Below are 15,430 nucleotides of genomic sequence, written 5' to 3'. Positions count from 1 at the left end.
AGACAAATAGCAGGAACTCATTTGCATATTATGCCACACCCCCTGACATCACCATTGTTTTGTGCATCAACGCAGCAGGAACTGCATTCCTGTGCATTCCTGCTAAAAAAAAAGCCCTCAATATCTGTGATGACCACATCTGCTAGATTTCCTTCATGGGAGTGAGATGCCACTCCCCATCCAGGTACCACTAGCATGACAACTGTCAATCATTCAAATAGCTTTTGAAGGTGAGCTGCAACTGAGCAGTATTTATGGCTCAGATTCTTTGGTGCTTCAGTAGATCCAGCAGTTCAGATCTGGACACTCCAGAGACCAATGCCATGTTGCTCAATGCAGTGGTGACTCAATTTTCATTCATCCTGACTCATGGTTAGAACACTTTAGAAGCACTGAGACATTTGGAGGAAGTGCCTTGAAGGGGCCATATGACATACACATTCACTTTTTGTGCTTCTTGGAGAACACCCAAAATGGTGACACGCGCATCTTTCCCTTCCCCAGATATGCTTTTAATTCAGAGATTAGACTATAGAAAAGACCAATGAGTCATCAGAGGATGCATTGGAAGCGTGAAGAGAGGATATGAAAGTCGCTCCCATGTCCTCACTGGGTGCTTCTTCAGCATGTCCTAAAGAGCCACACCTCCCATTCCTGGAAACAGATGAGTCATGATGGAGAAGGGACTAAATGAGGAAGGCTGATGTTGCTGGCTGTACAAAGAAAGAAACTCCTATGAGTTGTCGATCCATTTATTTCTGGCTATTTGCTTTAGGGGAAGAAGCAAATGGGCACAAGGGAGGGACCCCAGATATACTCCAGGCCACCACCCGGCTTTTCCTTCATGTGAGTGAGATGCCAGTCACCATCCAGGTACTACCAGCATGACAACTGTCAATCAATCAAATACCCTGATAATGTTGCCCAGGGCTTTTTTTGTAGCAGGAACTCCTTTACATAGTAGGCCCCACACCCCTGATGTAGCCAATCCTCCACGAGCTTACACGGCTCTTCTTACAGGGCCTACTGTAAGCTCCAGGAGAATTGGCATCAGGGGTGTGTGGCCTAATATGCAAAAGAGTTCCTGCTATAAAAAAAAAGCCCTGGTGTTGCCACCCTCCATGTGGGTAACTTGGAAATCTTCCAGAATTACAGCTGATCTCCAGATGACAGAGGTCAGTTTCCTTGGAGGAAAAGGCTGCTTTGGAGAGTGGATTCTATAATATAATACCCTGCTGAGGTCCCCCCCTTCCCAAACCCTGCTCCCCCAAGTTCTACCCTTCAAATCTCCAGGAGTTTCCCAAGGTGGAGTTGGCAACCCTAAATGAGCCAGGGTTATTGGTCACGGTTGTAGGATGTTGTGAGCTGCCCTGAGTTATGTTGTGAGCCGCCCTGAGCCGCCTCGGTGGGGACGGCGGGATATAAATCGAATAAAATGAAATGAAATGCTTGCAGTGCTACGAATGACTTGGGAGAAAACCGTGTTGTTTCCTCAACAAAAGTTCTCCTTGAAAGAACTGCATTCTCTGAAGCCAGCTCCCTCTCCCCCATCACGAGAGGGCACTGCCCTTTATTGTTCAAGGAATTATATTTCTGACCTCCTGAACCATCATCTCTGTTTCCAGGATATTGGTGTAACTCTGATTAGGACTATAATCAAGGACCTTCACATGGCAACAAGCCCAGGTTTGCATCCAACAGGGAGCGACAGCCAGTCACTGAATGTAAAACATATATGATTCATTGAATCCCTTTTAGACATACAACTAAAAAGCAAGAGGTGTGAAGTGGCCCAGAGCTTCTTACAGTCTTGTGTCACCATCTCTAATGCACAGGGTCTCTCTGTACTCAAGATCTCATTGGAGACACTCACTTTGGGGTTGTTTTCAAAAACAGTACACTCCTGATTTGTATCTCATAAAAGCCCATTCAAACATTCAGCAGGACATCTGGCACAGCCCGTACCATCTTGAATAGGCATAGGTACCTTTGCACCTTGTACTTATATCAGGGTGTCTCTGTACCTGCAAGGCCAAGGAAGGGGCTAGCCCAGATAGCGAACACACAGCGAGACTCAACCTATGAAGCTGCCTTATACTAGAACATTGTTCTTGGAAGCTCAGTATTGTATTGCATGCTCTGACCAGCTCTCCAGGGTCTCAGGCAGAGAAGGAAGGATTATTCTCAACACTGCTATCCAAGATTCTTTTTAACTGAAGGTGCCTAGGGAGTGAATCCATAAAGCATGTGCTCTACCACTGAGTCACAGAAAGTTCTTAAAAGATAATGCTGAGTGATATATTTTGGCTAAGATCCAAGGGTTTTCACCAAGACCTGGAATAATGTCTATGGTGAACTGAAGACCCATCTGTGTCAAAAAAAAAGTCCAGGAAACAGTATGGAAGATGCATTTTGTTGTTGTTGTTAAGAACTAGATTTGGAGGACAGCTTTTTGATAGATTGCTTGGATGGCCTGATTCATCCATGCATGATTGTAATTTGATGACTGCAACATCATAACCATCTTCAAATACTTGAAGGGCTGTTGCATAGACTAGAGAATGGTGTAGAGTTGTTCACTGTTGCCCCAGAAGGTCGGACCAGAACCAGTGGGTTGAAATTAAATCAAAAGAGTTTCCAGCTGAACATTAGGAAGAACTTCCTGACAGAGTGGTTTCTCAGTGGAACAGGCTTCCTTGAGAGATGGTGGGCCCTCCTTCCTTGGAGGTTTTTAAACAGAGGCTGGGATGGCCATCTGACAGAAATACTGAATTAGGCAGATCGTGAGAAAGGAGGGCTGGAAGGGTTGCATCAATGCTTAGTTCTTGTGGCCCCTTCTTACGCACCCAGGGAAATGCTGATTGACACTTTGGGGTCAGTCAGAAATTTTTCTCCAGGCCAATTAGGCAAGGGATCCTGGAAGTTTTCGCCATCTTCTGGGCATGGAGCAGGGGTCACTGGGGATGTATATGTGTGGAGGAGGTATTTGTGAAATTCCTGCATTGTGCAGGGGGTTGGATTTAGGGTTGCCAAGTCCAATTAAAGAAAAATCTGGGGACTTTGGGGGTGGAGCCAGGAGACATTGGGGGTGGAGCCAGGAGACATTGGGGGTGGAGCCAGGAACAAGGATGTGACAAGCATAATTGAACTCCAAGGGAGTTCTGGCCATAAAGGGACAGCACGCCTTTTTAAATGCCTTTCTTCCATAGGAAATAATTAAGGATAGGGGCACCATCTTTTGGGGCTCATAGAATTGGACCCTCTGGTCCAATCGTTTTGAAACTTGGGGGGTATTTCGGGGAGAGGCACTAGATGCTATACTAAAAATCCGGTGCCTCTACCTCAAAAAATAGCCCCCCCAGAGCCCCCAATACCCACGGATCAATTCCCTATTATTCCCTATGGGAATCCTTCTCCATAGGGAATAATAGAGTGCCTAGTAGACATTTCCTTCCCCCCACACTTTCTAAAGGGGGGGAGGGCCTCCATACCAGGGAATCCCCCCTCCCTTCCCCCTCCCTCTCACACACAAACACACAAACACTTACCGTACTTGGTCTTCTTCCAGCAGAATGTGCTTCCTGTGAAAACGAAAGCAAGGCTCCACAGGAAAAGAAAGGGAGGGGCCGTTCTCCATGGAAACTGTTACTTTCCCATGATGCCCTTCCTGTTTCCTGTGCAGCCTTAAAGGGACACATTTTAAAATGGATCAGAAGCTGTACTACATGATGCCTAAAGGTATGTTCTCTCCCCCCCCGCCCCCAAATTCTTTGAGAGCGGGGGAGGAGGATGCAATTTCGGGGGTCCCCCGCCAGGGCATGGGGGTTGGGAAGCCTAGTTGGACTAGATGACCCTGGAACTCCCTTTCAACTCTATGGTGCTATGTTTTCTGCCTTCCAACTCTATGATTCTAAGTAGAGCCCAATGTGTGTAAATGGATTATCACAGGCCTAACACAGCAAATGAAGACAGTTTCAAAGGATAACTGTGTTGGTTTGCAGTAGAAGAACTAGACTGGAGTCCAGGGGCACCTTGGAGACCAACAAGATTTTGGAAGTTTAAGCAGGGGTGGAATTTTAGCAAGAGCTCCTTTGCATATTAGGCCACACACCCCTGATGTAGCCAGTCCTCCAAAAGCTTACAAAAAAAGAGTAAGGATTGGCTACATCAGGGGTGTGTGGCCTAATATGCAAAGGAAGAATATGCAAGAATTCTACCCCTGAGTTTAAGCATTTGGGAGTCAAAGCTCCCTTTGTCAGATATCTGGCTCAAATTCAGCATTTTTCAGTGAAGGCTGTACCCATCACCAAATGTATCAATCAAGTGACAAGAATCAAGGGACAGGTATGCATGGGAGAACTAGCCATTTGATTCTTAAGAAAGCAGAATAAAATAAAATACATATTTTAGAAAATGGCTTCCTGTGTGCTTAGGAAGCCGCTGTCTTCTGGACAGACAAATCTCCTTGACGGTATAAGCAGAACAGAAACAAATATGTACACCACCCAGTTTCACTCGGGCAAACATTAGTGCAACAGCTGCAGTAACATGTAACACAATGTAATTTTTAGCACAAAAATAATGTGCATACGGAGCAATGGAATTTACAACAGATAGTCACATGACTTCAGTTTTGAAACAGTATCAGGAAAAAATGCCTTGTGCTAATTTCTGCACAAGAGCCCCGTGGCGCAGAGTGGTAAAGCTGCAGTACTGCAGTTGGAGCCCTCTGCTCACTACCTGAGTTCGATCCCAGCAGAAGCTGGTTCAGGTAGCCGGCTTCAGGTTGACTCAGACTTCCATCCTTCTGAGGTCGGTAAAATGAGTACCCAGCTTGCTGGGGGGAAAGTGTAGATAACTGGGGAAGGCAATGGCAAACCACCCTGTAAAAAGTCTGCCATGAAAACGTGAAAGCAACGTCACCCCAGAGTCGAAAACGACTGGTGCTTGCACAGGGGAATACCTTTACCTTTAAAAAAAAAAAATCTGCACATGCAGAATAGATAGTGGGAAATACAACTGTTTTCACTCCACGCAAACATACCGTGAGGAGCAATTTTAGCCCTTCTGCTTGAGCAAGAATTGTTTTGAGTGTGGAAGCCTTTTGTGGGATCCAACTCATATAGCACCTCTTCTGGTATTGCACATGAAATACATCCAGGGCTCTGAATTCAGCAGAAGCACAGCTCCTGAACCTCCAGCTAGGGTCTGCATGCAGTGGAGAGTTCTCTCCCCGCTGCGCACAGATCCTGGGACATATGCAAATGAGATACGCTACTGAGCTCCTGCACCTTTCCCCCGACAAAACGACTCCTGAATATGTCCAATGTCTTGCACTGCAATTCTGAAAAGTTGTGGGGATTTTTTTTTTAGCTGTCAAGTCACAGGCTACCCCAATGGGTTTTTAAGGCAAGAGAGATTCAGAGATGGCTCACCACTGCCTGCCCTGTGGGGAGACCCTGGACTTCCTTGGTGGTCTCCCATCAAAATACTAACTGGGGTTGACCCTGCTTTGCTTCCAAGAGCTGCTGAGATGGGGCTAACCTGGGCTATCCAGGTCAGTGTTATGCTGCTCTAAGTCCAATGAAGTGTTAAAGACGGTGCTGTAAACAACAAATGATACTGCCACTTTTACACCAGAAATTGTTCACTTTACTCCAGGGCTTTTTTTGTAGCAGGAACTCCTTTGCATATTAGGCCACACACACCCTTATGTAGCCAATCCTCCTGCAGCTTACTTAGGCCTTGTAAGAAGAGCCCTGTAAGCTCTTGGAGGATTAGCTACATCAGGGGGATGAGGTCTAATATGCAAAGGAGTTCCTGCTACAAACCCCCCCTGCATGACTCTACAGGGCAACATCCATAGTGGCCTCGAGAAAGAGCATTTTTCAGCATTGACAATCAATGCATTTATCACAAAGTGTTCAATCTTTACTTGATCAGCAACCAGCTCCTTAGTGCTGCCAAGCTGTAGCCCATGTTCTGTTTATGCAATACCGGAGGATCAATTTAATTACTTACCTGTTGTTGCCTTAAAGAATGATTGCGAACTGGAATTCATGGGATGCCACGTGCGAGCTCTTACTCTCAAGGAAATACCAACCCTGACGGCTCAGGCAGATTGAAAGTATTCATTAAAAAAAACAAACGACTTGGGCTTTAAGAATAATGCACTTCCAGACCAGAGAAATGGTTGTTCTGTACGTTGGCCGTTTTGGGGGGCTTTGTTATTTACAATATGTTTCAAGATTTAGAATTGCCATGAAAGATTTACTTATCTTGCAGTTCATGTAAAATTTAAAATCAGTAAATTAAATAAATTTCGCTTGTTGTCTTGAATCGATTTCATACCAGGGCGGCGTGCGATCTTGTATTTTCTGTCCTTGCTTATCTACCATGTCATCCGCCAGTGATAATTTCCAGGGCTGCTTTTCTGCTACGTTATCATCTTCTCTCAGCAGCCTACTGTACCTCTGAGCCAAATATGGCTTTCATAACTCAAGCTAGGGCTCATGAATGCAATCTTCTCCCTGAATGTATAACTTGCCAGTGGTTTCAAAGCAGAGCTTCACTACGCTTGGTTTTTGCCCGAGAATAGTGTCCCGTGTGATGGCGATGCGCCATCTGCTACAATACATGAATCTTTATTTTTTTTTCTTTTGGACCAAACCAGTGATGATATTGTGTAGCGGCAACACAAAAGGGATGTTTCTAATGAAAACAAGAGAACCGGGATGGATTGAACAAAAGATGGTCATGGGTTTTGATTAAGGACAATGCTGGCTTCAAGGAATATACTTTCTATTGACTCAGCAAGCCCTTGTTAGTGCTGAGAAACTTGTCAAATAGATCAGCCCTGAAGCTGGGATGAGAGCAGATTTGTGGGTGGGTGTGTGGGGGGAGGGGTTAGGCCATCAAGTAACAGCTGACTTCTGACCCAGTGGGTTTTTCAAGACAAGAGACATTCAGAGGGTGTTTACCATAGCTGGCCTCTGCATCACAACTCTGGTATTCCTGGGTGGTCTTCCACCCAAGTCCTAACCAGAGCAGACCCTGCTTAGCTTCTGAATTCTAACAAGGTTGGGCTAGCCTGGCGTATCCAGGTCAGAGCATATTGTATATTAAGTACACCGAAATGAGTTGCGTGGCAAAATGTCCTCCTGCATGTAAAAAGTCTCAGTGAAAACCATGAGATGACTTTGTGAGCATCTTCACTTACAAGTGAAGCCACAGGCTGCAAAGTCCCTCGGATTTTGGCAAGTTGACTTGGGCAGGTAGCTCGACTAGAGGCCAGTGTCATCCTGCAGAAGCAGGGCAAGGGTGGGAGGAACGGGCTGCACTTTACCAGGGCTTGGAGGACAAGCTGCAGCCTTGTTACATGAGAGGGTCTGTTGGTGCGACTGCAGAAACAGTGCCTCTGCGCGTGGTTTGGGAGCTGCACGGAAGCAGAGAGAAGGGTGCTCCAAAGAGTGACGAGAAGAGCACAAAAGATTTGCGGATGTTCTCTCCCCTCATTGGTGGATCTGTATAATATGAGATGTAAAAGGAAGATACAAATGATCCTAAGGGACCCTTCACATCTGGGCCATTTGCTATTTGAGATCTTACCGTCAGGTAGACGATATAGAGTGTTGAAGGCTAGGACAAACAGATTTAAGGACAGTTTCTATCCAAGTGCTGTGGTTAGGTTAAATGCAGGGTTATGAAGGATTATCTGTTTTAGATGTATTTAAATGGTTTTAATGGTTTTATGAATGTTTATCTGTTTTAGATGTATTTAAATGGTTTAAATGGTTTAAATGGTTTTAGATGTATTTAAATGGTATGAATATGAATATGTGTGTTTGATGTGTTGGTATGTTTGTGGAAGAGCACCTCATTTCGTTGCTCTCTTTTTTGTGGAGAACAATGACAATAAATTTATCTATCTATCAAAGCAGAGATTTGGATTTCAAAAGACTGCATGTATGGGTGGGATTTGAGACTGGTGAGTAGCATGTTCATAATTTGCACCAGGCCCAGAGAAATGATGTGCTTGGGTTTCCAAGTTATAGTTGAAGGAAAAATGTAATGCAATAGCTTCTCTGCAGAAGTAAAAATAAAGTCAGGCCACCATGTACTTATGCAAATTTATTTCATTGTAACAACATATCTGATTGGTCCCATTGTTATCCAGCACTTCTTTCAAGGAGGTCAGGGAGGCACGCATGAGTCTATCAACCCATTTGGTGTAGTGCTTAAGAGCAGCGAGCCAATTTGGTGTAATGGTTAAGTGTGCGGACTCTAATCTGGAGAACTGGGTTTGATTCCCCACTCCTCCACATGCAACTGCTGGAGTGACCTTGGGTCAGTCATAACTGCCAGAGCTGTTCTGCTCAAGAGCAGTTCTCAGAGAGCTCTCTCTCAGCTCCAGCTCCACCTACCTCACAGGGAGAGGAATGAGAGGATATTGTAAGCTGCTCTGAGACCGATTTCGCACTCACCCTACGCCACTCTGACGTTCCTCTTTTAAGTGAGATATCCTTCTAATTTCCCACTATCTGCCTTGGGGCTTCAGCTTGTGTCGCTGTTTTTGCGTGGCAAAGAGAAGCTGGTTTTTAGCGGTTTCTCTTTGCCTCACAAAAACGATGATGCAAGCTGAAGCCCCGGGGCAGATAGTGGGAAATTGGAAGGACGCCACGCTGAAAAGAGGAACGTCAGAGCGGCATAGGGTGAGTGTGAAATCGGTGTGAGTGAAGGGCAGGATATAAATTCAATTCTTCTCCTCCTCCTCTGGGAGTTCTCAGTGCAGAAGTCTCAAGACGTATCTACGCTGAACTACAATGCCTAGGACAGTTTGGAGGCAAACATGAGAGTTAAATTGGTATAACCCCTCCTAGGGAGATATTTCCATGTTCCTACATTTAAGCCACTTGTTTTTTTGGTAGGGGATTTTTTTACATTTCTGGCTGGTTACTGTGATTAAAAATGTGACTTAACACTCTCCATTTCCCAAAATGGGAGCTTTTCTGATTTTTAGGAATTTTTAGGGGAAATGTGTATACTCTGGTGTACATACTACTGTGTTTAAGATAGAACACCCACATATTATTGCTTAAACCAGAGTTTCCCAAACTTTTCTTTCCCGTGGCCCAGTTATTTTTACACTTCGCCTTCATGGTCCACTAAAAATTCAGGGGTGGAGCCAGGAGACTTTGGAGGTGGAGCCACAAGACAGGAATTATGTCATTTCCTGTGATGTCACTTCCAGGTCAAGGGCCAAGTGATGTCACTTTTGGGACACACTGAACCAAAACTCCACCTTTTCCTGTGATGTCACTTCCAGGGCACTCCCCCAAACCTGCCTCTTCTTCTGAAGTAACTTCATTTTCAGAGAAATCTCTCTGAAACTCATGCTGAGCCAAAATGGGGGTGGAAAGTGGGCAGTCCTCTCTTTCCACCCCCGCATCTGCATGCACCTATCTGTTTGTGTGTTCTTCTCCAGCTTACAAGCACTCCTAATGTCCATTGGGGAGGGACGGTGGCTCAGTGGTAGAGCATCTGCTTGGGAAGCAGGAGGTCCCAGGTTCAATCCCTGGCATCTCCAAAAAAGGCTCCAGGCAAATAGGTGTGAAAAACCTCAGCTTGAGACCCTGAAGAGCCGCTGCCAGTCTGAGAAGACAATACTGACTTTGATGGACCGAGGGTCTGATTCAGTATAAGGCAGCTTCATATGTTCATGTTCAGTTGCCTGCACCACCTACACACCCTTTTCTCAGCAGCACTGGCCAGTGTATGCAGTTGGGAGTGCTGTTGCCCTTGCCATCAGGAATGCCATCACTGTGTATCACCCATGCTGGGCCCTGGCAGCTGCTCTACCTCTAAATATTCTGACACATTTAGTAGGCCCTTCCTTCAGCTGCTACTACTGGAACCTTGCCTCAAGCTACAACCAAGCTTGCTTTGTTTCAAGAAAATCTTTGGCAGCTATTTTTCATACTTTTCCTTGGTTGAAACACTAGGAAATTGCTGTGAAAGGTAGCAGAGAATTGTACTGCGATTAATGAATAGATTTCAAGTTATATGAAGTCCATACAAGTTTTCAGCAGTTATCCCAAAAAGGCTATTTATGAGGGGCTTTCAGCTGTGTTTCCCATGCCTTAGAAAGCAACCTGTTGTGCAGATATTTAGCCAGTGATCTTCTTTCTACAGCAACAATTCTACCCAGGGGTCATTTGGTAAAAAAAAAATAGCTACTGGAATGCCCACTCCCCGCTGCTCCCGGCTGAAAAAAAACACACACACCCTTTTTTGCCACCCAGGCCTCCAAGGGAAATCTCCCCCAAAAAACATACTGCAAGGCATATGAAAGAAGAACACTTCATGGGTCTAAAGTTAAGAGGGAGGGTTAAGAGGGAGGGAGAAGGAAAGAGAGGCAGCCCAGCTCCTCTCTGCACACCACAGAGACAGGAGAAGGAAGGAAGCCAAACAGAGCTCAGGTTTTTCAGCCTGTGTCAGTCTTTAAGGCTAGCTTTTCTCTGCACAACAGAGAGACGGGGGGAGGAAGGAAGCAGAGCAGAGGTCATGCTTTGCTGGGGGCGGGACTAGTTTTGGCTTTTCTTGTGACCCGGTAGTGAGGCTTCCGTGGCCCGGTACTGGGTCACGAACCTGCAAATGGGAAACACTGGCTTAAACCAAATATAATACTCCAGAAAATATTCAATTTTAATATGTAATCAGGCCAGAATTTTGAATTGGCCATGTTTAAGAGTTCTGACTATAGTTAAGCAAAACTTTTTGTGAGGTTCTGCTTAGGGTGCACTCTGATTATTCATGTTGTGGAATTATTCTCGAGCTTTGTAGAACTTGGAAGACTAACCAGTTTGTACTCTGGCATAAACTTTTGTGGGCTAGAGACAATTTCATCAAATATGTGCCTATTCTGGGATAAAATCCTGTTAGAATTTGAGGTGCCCCAAGACTCCCAGGGCTTTTTTTGTAACAGGAACTTCTTTGCATATTAGGCCACACCCTCTTGATGTAGCCAGTCCTCCTGGAGCTTACAGTAGATGCCATTCTAAGAGCACTGTAAGCTCTTGGAGGATTGACTACATCAGGGTGTGTGTGGCCTAATATGCAAAGGAGTTCCTGCTACAAAAATAGCCCTGAAGACTCCAATTCATTTTTGCTATAACAGACTAACATAGTCACCCCTCTGGAATTACTCTGCTTTTATTAGTTGTGAAAAAGGGAGGGGTGCGGATTGTGCCTGTTCTTTCTTTGTACAGTGTCATGTATAAGACGGAGCACCCTTCCTGTTTGTTGCTATGATGATGTCTATAAAATGGAGGCATGTTGGGGAAAAAAATGGAAAATAATAATAAAAAAAATCCTGGCTCTCAATTATACCTATCTATACATCTGGATTAAATCTGTTACATTCGACAAATGCTTTCTGTGTTCGCCATTACATCAAAGCAGAAAAGCTTTTGGCTCCCACGCTCCACCTTGTGATGCAAAAATATTTGCAGCGGAATTTTTATTTGGCCCAATGCACACAGCACGTTTTCCTCCAGCTATGGTGTGGCTGCCGCGTTTGATTTCCATTGCTGGGAAATACGTGCAGTCATCATGCTTGTGACTGAAAAGATCACAAGTGTATTTTATTGGTGCAGTTAGGGAAAGGCTAACCATATACCACTCTAGTAGCTTACTGTTCTTGAGTATTATTCTGTGTTCCAGTTCAATTCCAGTTCAGTTATTGGGTCCTCCATTGAGCTCAAGTATCTCTGAGGCAAGGGCTCTTAACCTGGGGTCCAGGGACACTCAAGGGGTTTGTGGATAGATTTCAGGGGGTCCATGAACTTGGTTGCAAAAATGTTCTTGAACTTGGTTGCAACTTTATTTTCATTAACCTCTAGGGGGACATTTAATAGAAAAAGAGGTGCCAGAGCTCATTAGCATCTTTCATTTACACAACTCATTTGCATATGCCACACACCCCTGACATCACCAGGTGTACTAAATTATATCAGCTCAGCATCTACCTTAACATGTTTCTTGAATTATAATTGTCATAATAAAACCTTATTCCCATCAGACTTTTAAAATTACTTTCTCCTATGTGGCCACATAGGAGAAAGTGGCATGATGAAGATTTCCATCTGCCAGCTTTATACGTTTTGGTTATTTGGTTATTGGCTTTCTGATAACCCTGAACCGGGGAGAAGGCCTCGAGACCGGGGGATCCTCTGTCCCCACCTGGGGATTGGCAATCCTAGTTTAATAATTTAGGCCTTAACGATGGTTAGAATACGGAACTAGAAATGAGTAGTTCAAATGTCTCCATAGAGTTGCCAACTTTGGGTTGGGAATTTCCTGGAGATTTGGGGATGACATTTGGGGATGGTGGGGTTTGGGGAGGGGAGAGTCCTCAGTGGGGCATCATGCCATAGAGTCCATCCTCCAAAGCTGCCATTCCCTCCAGGGGAAGTGTTCTCTGTAGCCTGGAGGCCATTTGTAATTCCAGGAGATTTCCAGGCCCAACGTTGAGGCTGGCAACCCTAGCTTTAAGTTTACTGGATGATATTGGGCCGGTCACTCCCTTTCAACCTCACTTTCTTCACAAGGTTGTTGTGAGGATAAAATGGAGAAGACGACTATGCATTACACCCCAGTTTCCCTGAAGGAAGAGTAAGGTTTTTTTTGTTTTTTGTTTAAATGTAATAAATAATATTTAGACTTTTTTTCCTATAGGGGATAAGAACGAAGGCAGAACCTTTCTAAAACTCTGAGAGGCCCCTGAGGGCTGAATGTGCAGTTCAGCCTTTTTTTTAAAAATTGAACTCTGTGTCAATGTCATTTTCCTTACAACTGGGACAAAAAATTGATATATACATGTAATCTTTCCAAAAGCAACGTGTACTTGACATCAGCATTTAATGTAACAGTGTGTTAAGATTTTATATCTCAAAAAAACTGAAAAAAAGAAACATCCTGTGTTGGACTCGCTTGTAAAAAAATCACCACTCCTTCAGTAAATGGGATCCTCCCATTGTACAGAGGTTTTTGGATCCAAAGTTAATGGGGCTCAGGGGGCCGGGGGCAGCAGAGTTTGAAACACTCCCTCTCGGAAGCTGGAGCTGAGCCAATAAGTATTCTAGCCTGTTATTGGCTGCAATGATGGCTCTGGGCAGCCAGACTATGAGATATTGGTGTGCCTCAGCTGTCAGGGGGAGGCGAAGGAGGGAAGGAGGTAATAGGCAATGTATGGATTAAATCTGTAGACCAACAAAATGATAAGACTTGGTCCCTCAATTGGAGTCTGCAGGCCAGTAGATAGAGGGCAGGGCAAATGCAGTGTTGGCTCCCAGTACTAGGTGCAAAATTTCACTGACACAGGTAGCCCTTTTTAGATGTTATGTTTACATGTGCCAGGAATCTGGCAGCCACATTCATGTCAGAAGCATGCACCACTTGCAATTCTCCCAATATGCGCAATTGCCTTGCTGAACATCACTGGGCAGCTGGCTGCCAACCTCCAGGTGGGGCCTGGATATCTTCTGGAATTACAACCAGTCTCCAAATGACAGTGATTGTTTCCTTGGTGAAAAACAGCTGCTTTGGAGGGTGGACTCTATGCTATGGCATTATACCCTGCTGAGGGACCTCCCCTTTCCCAGTCCTGTCCTCCCAAGGGTCCATCCCCAAATCTCCAGGAATTTCCCTATATGTAGCTGGTAACTGTAGCTAAGGGATATGTGACACAAATTTTCTCTCCCCATGATCAGCAAATCATTCCCATATAGAACCAGACCTCAGTCTTCTTAGCAGGTAATGAACTTTCCACACTGTTCCTCCTTTCTTTCTCTCCTTTTCTTCTAAAAACCTTGTCCTGTCCACTTAGCTCTGTTTAAACAACACACATCTATTCAGTGAACTTTTTGGTCCACCTTTTTATTTATTTCTTTATTTACTTTAAATTTATATCCCACCCTTTCCACGGATGGACACAGGGCAGCTAACAACGACCAGAATACATACTAAAATCACTAAAACAATGCAAAACTAAAACCCATAAAATACAACATTATGGTGCTATTCACAACTTCTTATGGCGGTTCACAGCTTCTTCAGTGGGTCAGTTCAATTTCTATTAATTTCTTAAGTGGGTCTATCTGTTGGTGGTCCTTGAGACATTATCTAATTACTTATAGCTAGTATTCAATCAGTTATTAGGGTGTCAGCACTCTCCTACTCAGATGTCATAGGCTAATCATAGAATCATAGAGTTGGAAGGGACCTCCAGGGACATCTAGTTCAACCCCCTGCACAATGCAGGAAACTCACAAATACCTCCCCCTAAATTCACAGGATCCTCATTGTTGTCAGATGGCCATCTAACCTCCAATGAAGGAGAGCTTACCACCTCCTGAGGAAGCCTGTTCCACTGAGGAACCGCTCTAACAGTCAGGAAGTTCTTCCTAATGTTCAGCTGGAAACTCTTTTGATTTAATTTCTGGTCCTACCTTCTGGGATCACAGAAAACAATTCCACACCATCCTCTATATGACAGCCCTTCAAGTACTTGAAGAAGGTGATCATATCACCTCTCAGCTGCCTCCTCTCTAGGCTAAACATGCCCAGCTCCTTCAACCTAATTGAAATAATTCTGTTTTAATCTTTAATATGTTAATTTGCTCTAAAATATTTTTCTGTAGATCGTCTTCTCAAGAGTTTTTTTTAAAAAGCTATACAAATTATTGGTTCAGAAAAGTTTGGTGGGACTACATCAAGCTAAGTAGTAGCTGAATGACTCAAAAATGAGGATTGAGAGAATTAAAATGTCAAATTCCATTTCAACTATTACACATTTGCCTACCTCAGCAATGAAAACAACGTAGGTACTGGTGAATTCCAAGCAAGAGAGTGGCCACAGTTCCTCTTTTTTCAACTTTCAGTCTTTCCCCTCTTTTTAAAATTGGATTTTCTTGTTTGGGTTAGTTAAGTGTGGAGCCGCAGACTTAGTGTAGAACTGTTGTGAAATATTAGTTTTATGTATCTAGAGTCTTTGGCCATTTGCAGTAACCTGTTTCAGGTTGGTGAGTGAGTGGAAGTGATGATTGATAACACTTACGAAGCGAATGAGCAATAACCTTGTTTCATGGGTTTAATGTTTTCTTTTTTTTATTTTTAGAGACCTTTTCTCGCTTAATAGCTTATTCTGACATTTCTATCTGCCAATGAGTTTGGAGCAAAGTATCCAGACTTCATCCTCACATATCTGTGAGGTAGGCTAATCTGAGGGGCAGTCATTTGCCCAAGGGGACTTTTATGGTTAGGGATGAATCATTTGAAGACACGTCTCCCTTGTCCAATTAGGATTCTCAGCTAGTGGTTGGCAAATGCAGAGTGACATCTGGGGGGGGGGGTTTCATGAGGGGCACCATCT

At 44.3% G+C, this 15,430-nt stretch overlaps 1 protein-coding gene across 12 annotated transcripts in view; it reads left to right on the top strand.

Moving 5' to 3' along the window:
* Positions 1-15,430, top strand: part of MECOM (MDS1 and EVI1 complex locus) — a 740,730-nt gene that overhangs the window by 169,503 nt on the left and 555,797 nt on the right. The gene's annotated exons all lie outside the window — the stretch shown is intronic.

Source organism: Heteronotia binoei, chromosome 6 (genome assembly GCF_032191835.1).
Source record: "Heteronotia binoei isolate CCM8104 ecotype False Entrance Well chromosome 6, APGP_CSIRO_Hbin_v1, whole genome shotgun sequence".
Classification (NCBI taxonomy): Eukaryota; Metazoa; Chordata; class Lepidosauria; order Squamata; family Gekkonidae; genus Heteronotia; species Heteronotia binoei.
The sequence above is the reverse complement of the archived record's forward strand: the minus strand, read 5'-3'. Positions and strand labels throughout refer to the sequence as shown.